This window comes from Anas acuta, chromosome 2 (assembly GCF_963932015.1).
Source record: "Anas acuta chromosome 2, bAnaAcu1.1, whole genome shotgun sequence".
Lineage (NCBI taxonomy): Eukaryota > Metazoa > Chordata > Aves > Anseriformes > Anatidae > Anas > Anas acuta.
The window spans coordinates 34183912-34192336 of NC_088980.1; the positions used below are offsets into that span (position 1 = coordinate 34183912).

General features: G+C 40.1%; 1 long non-coding RNA gene across 1 annotated transcript; it reads left to right on the plus strand.

Moving 5' to 3' along the window:
* Window positions 1-543: 543 nt before the first annotated feature.
* Window positions 544-8194, plus strand: LOC137852452 (uncharacterized). Its single transcript, XR_011093846.1, has 3 exons — window positions 544-1922; window positions 2338-2437; window positions 8057-8194. It is a non-coding gene; the product is annotated as an uncharacterized lncRNA (long non-coding RNA).
* Window positions 8195-8425: the final 231 nt, after the last annotated feature.

The window sequence follows — 8425 nt, forward strand, 5'->3', positions numbered from 1 at the left end:
CTCATACACAATAATTACACACTAACAAGCCTGTTTACTCTTCATCATCTTTCAAAATCTGGCTATTACCTGTTATTCACAATTTTATAAACACAACAGTAAATAACTCTGAGTGTTTTAAAAATAGGTCATAAAAGCAGGCTGATTTCACTTAATGCATATATATATACAGCTGTATTGCAGTGTGCGCTGCCGTCTCCATCACTGGAGGGAAGCACAGCCCTGACAAATATGACTAAGACCTTACACAAGAGTCAGGTTCTCCAGGTGTTGAGGGAGAACATGTTTGGACTGAAAATGAAAGACTGAGATGTAAAGACAACTTGATAAAAGGGGAGGAAAAAGTTAAAAATTACATTTTAATGAAATGGATTAATCTTTTATTACCAATGGCAGATTCTAATGGAGATAATTTTAAAACCCAAATTTATGGTTTGTCGTTACTTTTTCCTTGAATAACAGCACTGCATTGTTAATTTTGAGGTACTGTGTTAACAGAACAATGTTTTAACAGCCAGTAGTACCACTGGAAGTGAATATTTGCATTTAAACAAAGCTTCCTTCCCTGGTAAGAACAGGAAAAGTTTTAAGTAAGAGTGGGCTTGCAAAGCCATAACCATCATGGCTATGAACCCCATAGCCATTGTAAAGCCCCAAGTGCCTTTGCAAGTCCAAACCCGATTCGGCCACCAGAGCAGATCTTGCACCTGGAACTGCAGCTCGGGAATGTGTTGTGTGTAGGAATCACCATTTAAAAAGAAATTGCTTTGGCACCTTGTTAAGGGAAGTATGCATCAGCTACAATTTCTGCTTCAACTCATCAGTAATGAAAAGATGAAAGGGCAGGCTCGGCTGGGAGCAGGGAGAGCTGCATACCTTCTGATGTTCTCCTAAATACTCATGTTTATAGTGCTTCACAGTTTTTCATGCAGCATCCTTCTGAAGTGGAAAAGAGTCATGGCTCTCATTTTACCCATGGGAATCTGAAAACAGGGAAGCTAAACTCTTCTGGTTTGGATCAAGCACCTCACTTATGGACACAGAGGAAGTTTCTGGTGAAATGGGCAGGGAAGACCAGCTATCCTAAACTCTGGGCTAATACTCAGGTAATGGGCCCATCCTGTGTCTGGGAAACTGTTGATTCTAGCCCTGGGCTCTAATACATTCTTATTACAGCCCATAATTTCTACCACTAACACAATGACTTCTCCTGGTCTACACTGAGAACATTTAAAAAGCCCTGGCAGATGTTGCCCTGGTATAAGATGCCCTGCTCATAGATGGCTAATCCTCAACTTACCTCAAAAAAGGTGAAGGGGAGAGAAGATTTAAATTATTAGGACACAAATCCAGGAGGTCCTGTTGTATTAAATTCTTCTTGAAGTGGGAAGATGGCAACCTCAAGTCTGACTTTAGCCAAAATTAACCTTATTTTCTTTTGGTCAGAGAAAGCTTCTGGGAAATTCAGAGCAGTGACTGCCCTTTTAAAGGGCATCTCTCCTTTTACTTGCTCTGGTCAGGGGTTAGAGAGACCAGCTGTTAGGAAGTCCAGGTGCTGATGATCTTCCTCCACAGAAGGCTGAAATCCAGACTTCCCAGTACTTCCTAACCCAGTGGGAAGCCAAACTCACTCACAGACTCTTTGTTTGTCCAGCAAGGTCCTGTGATCTGGGGCTCTAGGTGCTACCCTGTTCTCCTGGATACCCAAGCTCCTTTGTTGCGCTGGCTGAGGCAGGGACCTGCTTAAATCCTAACTCCCTTAGGGTCATATGTATGTGCCATGGCACGGTCACCTCAAAAGGTGCAGCTGCTGTCACCACCTGCCTTTGGCATTAAAGAGTGCTCATCTGCAAAAGGCAGAGCTATTCTGGCCTTGCAGCTGTTTGGGCTGGTGGCAACACCTTGACCCACCAGCAGTTCAGGTAAGAAGCTCACAGGATCACCATGTTTCTCTCTCCTACTGATACTGGGCAGCTAGGCAGAAGACTTCTGGTTGGCACACATGGGAGCCTGACTCTGCCCTAGCAGATAGTAGAGCACAGAGGTGGATGGGTAAGTCTGGTCCTTTTCTATTTTATCCAGTAATGGACTAATGTGAAAAGTATTCTTTTCTGGGGGCTGAATTTGGACCTCCAATTCTGTACCCATGAATGTGGGTCTGGTCATCTTATTGCCTGGCTCTGTGATGTTTAAATTCTGGATGCACAGTGGTACAGCCTCAATGGAGGGGTTATAAATGCCCCTCTCCATTCCTTCTAGAGTGCCTGGGAGCCTAATTAGGTCATGCACTGAGAATGTGGGAAATGTGGCCGAACAGAATCTTCCATTCCTTGACAGATGCTCTACTGGGACACTGTTACTGCTACATAAAAAGAGCTGACCATCTGCACTAGTGTCTTTCTGCAGAAGACTCAGTTTGGATGCTAAGTGGAAGCAGGTATTTAATTTCTGCAATTTTTCTCTATAAGGTCAGTGGAGAGAGTTGAACTTTCATTTACATAGCTGTGACTACTCGCAAATGTGTCTACTTTTTGCCATGGAGCACATAGGGAAGCTGTGACCTATGTAGACCGCTGTATGGCTGTGACAAGGCTCCTGCGGTGCAGAATCCACTGAGTTGAGTCTATGTGGCTGAGTTAGGTGTCTAAAAACATTAAGATGGATGTGATACATCTTTCCTTTCCCTCTTGTGTTACATAGCTCCCTCTGGGATGTGAATGGGAGAGATGGCATCAGCCTGTGGCTGTGCGTAACCTTATTGTGTAGGTATCCACAGTCAAAATACTTTGGTGTCTCTTCTTCAACTGAGAAGCCAGTTCAGATTTCTGATTCTCCTGTCTTCAGGGGTCCATAATTAGCAAGCGTGCTGGTGTCCTGACTCGGAACACAGACATTGATTGTCAGCCTAGCACCTTGCCACAGGTGCAAGAGGGGAAGCCTTCACCCAGGTGTTCCCTGACTTCTGATTGCTGAACAACCTCATTGTCCTGGTACAGTAACATTTTCTTTCCAAGGGATACTTGATACCTTTTTTTAGAAAATGTGTAAATATTTTAAATCAAGTGTTGAGAAAGCATAGCAAACACTGGAGAAAAGTGATTGACTTAACACTAAAACTATTATTTTTATTCCAAAATGAGCATTATAAACAGAATGTTTCAGTCACTTCTTGGTCACAAATTGCCTTCCTCATCATCATTTCTATTCTGCTTATTCTTTGCTCTTAAGAGAGGAGAGCAGAGAAAGTTGGGTAGAAAGAGGGAAAGAGGAGGTTTGCAGTTGACTTGAACTGTTTTAAAGGATGTTTTCCCCTGCTTGTCCTCTCTTGGAAAGAAATCAAACACAGACAATCTCACTTACATTTAATGACTTATGCCAAAATACTGGGGTAGTTGTACCTGAAAGGGGAGGGGTTGACTTCACACACTTTTGCGGGCAGACATGCCTGCTCCACACCAGAATCCATGCCTGACCTACCTTGCTCAACACCAAGTTTTAAAGAGATTATGAGAGCAATGCTTGCTTTAGTATATTTCAATTTTTCAACTTTTTTCCCCCTTTTCTAGTGCTATCTTTCTGAGATGTAGGGTGATACTCACAGGTTTTATTAGGGGTGTGTTATGGTCTTACTTTAGGCCAAAAAATAAATTAATGACTTTTTCTAAACAAAAAGGCAGGTGATAATTTTTCTAAAAGACACCATCAAACAATCAAGAAATTCAGTTCAGTTTTTATCTCTTAATGCCAGAAAGCAGGCGAGGTTCCATTTGGGTCAACTGTATGAGCTCCCTGACTGGCACAACAAACAGAAATATTCAATGGATTTGTAATTTACCCTAGAAACTGACTGGTCTGATTGAAAATAATGATGTCTGACTGTGCAGGGTCAGTGAGTTGCCCTTTGTTAATGCACAGCTAACCAAGATCTACCATGCACAGAGGCTGGAAAACCAATTAGCTATTCTAAGAAGCACCGGCAGATAAAATGTCCCAATTAATCACACAAAATATGCGTATTCCTTTCGTTCTCTAACGCCTGTTTGAAAATGATCACTAATAGTTCTGAATGAACTCATTTAGCTGCTGAATATCCCAGCAGGGCTTTTTTTCCTTTTTGTTCTTTTTTTTTTTTTTTTTTTTAGTCAGATGTAATTTGAATATCATTTGATATATAAATCCTTAGACAAGAACATAGCTGTGCATATGAACTCATGTCAAATATATTTGTACATATAAAATGTGTGTGCGTAAGCAATAAATGTGGATTGTTTACTCTGGTGTATATCGTAAAAAAAACACATGAAGATTATTAAATCAGAATGGCTACATTATGCTAATTTATTATTTATTATCAGACTACTAGAACATTTTACTACTGAATATACCATTTTGCAGACATACTAGTATGCTAATGCACTAGTGTTTAAATAATTTCAACAATAGGGTTTCATCCAGAATACTTGTTCTGCTAAAATCATACTTGTAAGAATTCAATTACTCTTTCAGTGAATGGATAGTGAAGAATGTAGAATATTTTACTTTTCTTCACAGAATCAATAGAAAGTGCAAGGGAAATATTTCCTTAAAATCTACAGTGAAATTATGCTCAGTGTTTGGGAAAGCATGATTATGCACCTAAAGGTGAGAGAGATTAAGAAGGATATGTAGACAAGAGGCTGAAAACCTTTAAAAAGTGATAGCTCAGGAAGATGCATATATGTGCTTGCTGTCAGCCTTGGACCAGAAACCTGGTCTGGGCTGTAGGGTTTGGCTCCCCAGCCACTCATATGCAGTCCAAATAAGCAGATAGGGAACAGGTAAGACTGGTGCAGAAAGCTCCCAATGGAAACACGTTGATTAAGACCAAACTCCTGTGGTTTATTCCCTAGTCTTGTGCTTAGGATTTGGCCATTCATCCATTTGCCTGTGGATGCTGCTGCCCTGTTTCTCTCCTTTATTAGGGCTGGACCTGGAGGCACACTGGGCAACCACCCAGCAAACAGCTCATGAACACTCACTGAAATATGTTCTGGTATCATTATAGCCAAACACATCTGTCCTGCAGATATTGTTGAGTAACAGAAAGAGTTTGCTGTTAGCAGGCTGCCAGTTTCAACCCCAGACCCTAAATGTTGTCATTAAGGACTTGATTAAAAGAGTAATGTTCAGTCCAGGGAAGAGAGAATGTGGGGAGCCTGTGGTGTCTGCCATAGCCTCTCAGAGAGAACATGAAGAACCTTTAGGCCGGGACTGGGAGTGAACAGATATAAAAATCCTAAACCCACCTCCACTCTACTCTTGCCGGATGCCTCCCAAGTCTGCCAGGAAATATTAAGGATACTTTGGGGGGTGGGAGCTAGCATCTAAAGGTATGAGTGTAAATCGGTTCCTGCAGCACCAGGACCACCCATAGCCTTGTTTTCATCCATATTGCAGGTAGATGGCAGGATACAGTCACTCATGTGCCCTACATCTTCATGAAGTGTCACAGAACTTTGTTTGGATAAACAGTGCTATAATGTAAACAGCTCTCTGCCCTGGAAGCCTTTCTGCCTCTGTTTTGCAAGCATAGCTGTTTTTCAAGCTATTGCTTAACCATGTGGGTGTCTGAGCTCTGAGGAGGAAAAAAAATATCAGAGAATTTGAGCAGGTGTACATATGCCTCTATGCTTGGCAATGGCTTTAAGACATTAATGAAGTGATCCTTGTTTTTGGTTCAATGAAAACTCATTCTTTGTATTTTTGCTATATAAAACAATGTACAACATGAGAGAAAATGTATTCAAGTACTCCTCACTCTACCTTAACATGAAATTGCTTAGTGTTATCGCTAATAAACCTAGAAATGAAGAAGGAAAGTACAGATTGCTCTGTGCAAGGTCTATTTTTTTGTGTGTGTGCATTATATTAACCATGTCTGCCCAATTTTGTGATAATAAGGCAAATAAGGAAAAAGCCTCAGCTGAAAACCCCAGGATATAATCAGCAATTGCAAATGGGTAGTGCTTCATTGTAGATGGTTTTTACAGTCATTATGGATGGTAAGAGTCTTGTTTAAATATTTGAATATAATTTCCCAGAATCAGTTAGGTACCTCATTGTAATGACTACTGATGGGGTTGTCCATACACTCACCACCCTGTTTTTTGAGAATGTGGCCTCTGAAATCTGTAACGTTAGCTTATCATCTGTCTCAGTGTCAGGCAGCCTTCAGCCATGGGTAGATAATGAAGCCCCAGGATGGCAGCAGCATAGGAGAGCTCAGTAGGGCTATAGGAGCAGTGATATTCTTCCATGGGGAGACTCCAGCTTTACCTACAGCTCCTCAGTCTTTCACTTAGCAAGAGGCCTTAAATTATGCAAATTATTCAGCGACTCCCTTCCACAAATGGGAGGGAGAAGGTTTGACTAACCCATGTTGATCAGAGGAAATCTGTGTGCTGCAAAAAGAGAGAAAAGAAAGTCCCCTACTTGTTTCACATTCATATTTTCAAAGACTTAACAGACCATAGAGAAGTTTGTATATAATTTTAGTGTAGAAAAGGATTAATAAAGAAACTATGCAAAGTTTGAATAGAAAAGACTTGTGACTAAGGACTGTGTATGATCTAAGAAAAGAACCTAGTACACAGAGCCACATCAATCCTCAGGATCTCAGAGCATTAACAAACTTGTCCAGATTACAAAGGAGCTGAACCTCTGGTAACTATGAACTCTGGTAACTTTGAATTACCAGATAACGCTGTGGAAATTGATCACTCCCTTAAATATCATAGCCTTTCTCATCCCTGCCTCAAGCATTTAAGAGACAGTACTATTAGTCAAAAGATAATTATTCGTTAATTGATTTTGTAAAATTCTCAGCCAGAAGGTAATTTATATAGTTGATTGGACTAGGGGAAAAAAAAAAAAAAAAGGAAGAAAAAAAGCAGTTTCTTTATACCAAATGCATACATACTAAAGAAAAAAAAAAGTTTAACTAATTTCTTTTTCATCAAGGATAAAGAGTAAAGTTGTCAAGAATGATCCTAAAAAGTCTAAAGAATGAGCTTGTGCACCAGAGGGAATCATGGTACTTTCATGCACCCAGCAGAAATTTTACACTGTGTTAAAGAGTGCACACTCATGTAATGTGTAAGTCCAGAAGTCTAGATAGATTTAACATGGCTAAAATTGACTTTGACCTTATATGATTGATAAAGACTAATTCATTTTTCCCTAAATTCTCTTGATGTCTTTGCATCCTGACTGTATTTTTGCTTGCATCTAAGCATTTGCAACACCTTTCATCCCAGACTGAAGCTGGAAAAAGTCATGTGCCATGGTGCTATATGCTTCTAGGCTGGAGGACACCTGTAGCTAACCTAATTCTCTGTATGTTTCTGGAGTCTGGTGCTGTTATGGAAATGCCCTTCTGGGGGGTATCCACCACCTACTTGTGAATCGCATTATTCCTGCTGAACACCAACAGGTCAGTGGTTATTGTATTCTCATCAGCCATTTGACCAAGCACAGGTGTGGCAAGGGTAGGGGAGGCTTTCCCTCTGGTGGGGCCACAAAAGTTAATTAAATAATTAAATAAAAATCATCATGCAGAACCAAAAGAAAAAAATTGCAGTTGTAACTGGATTGTGCCCATGCACTGAAGCCTTTAGCATGAAAGCAAAAACCATCTGCATATTGACTGAAAAGACCTGTACCTACAACGTACCTGGAATTAGCAAAAAAATCCATATGTTTCTCATAAAATGCTTTTGTTGTTTTTTAATCTGTGTGTTCACTTCCTGCATGACAAACCCAAAAGGAGACATGCACGTGAGAAATACACAGGCAACAAGCCGTCTGGGTTGAATTCATCTTCTGTGCAATTCCAGCAACATTTCTCTGTTGGATTTGGACTCTCAGCTTTTACAGAAAAATCTGGATCGAGTTGAACTTGCATGAACCAAGCCAAATATGTAATTATAAGGTCTGGCAAGGAATGTGTCTTTTTTCTGCTTATTTTGTATTTGCTATTGTTAATAGCAAGTGATTGCCTCTGTTATTCTCACGCCAGTCTTGAATCTACGGAGAATTCAGAAAGATGAAGAACTTGATCTGAGAGACTGAAAACATAAGGCTCAAATTAAAGCCCTATGTAAGTAAAGTGAAGGTTTTCTACTATAGTAATGCAGGAAACAGTGGGTGGCAGATAATATTTTCCCTCCATTTAATATGACAGTTTGGAATATCACCTATTGTTTTGTGAAAGAAATTGGTACATTTAGATTAGATCTTGAATTATATACCACACAACACAGTCTTAGATATGACTTTTCCTTTTATTACCAACTGTTTCTATCAAGAATTACTCCTCCTACTGCTTCTTTTTGTTTCTTTTTCCATGATTCTTTTGTCCACACCCTTTCTACAAAAATCACCCTGT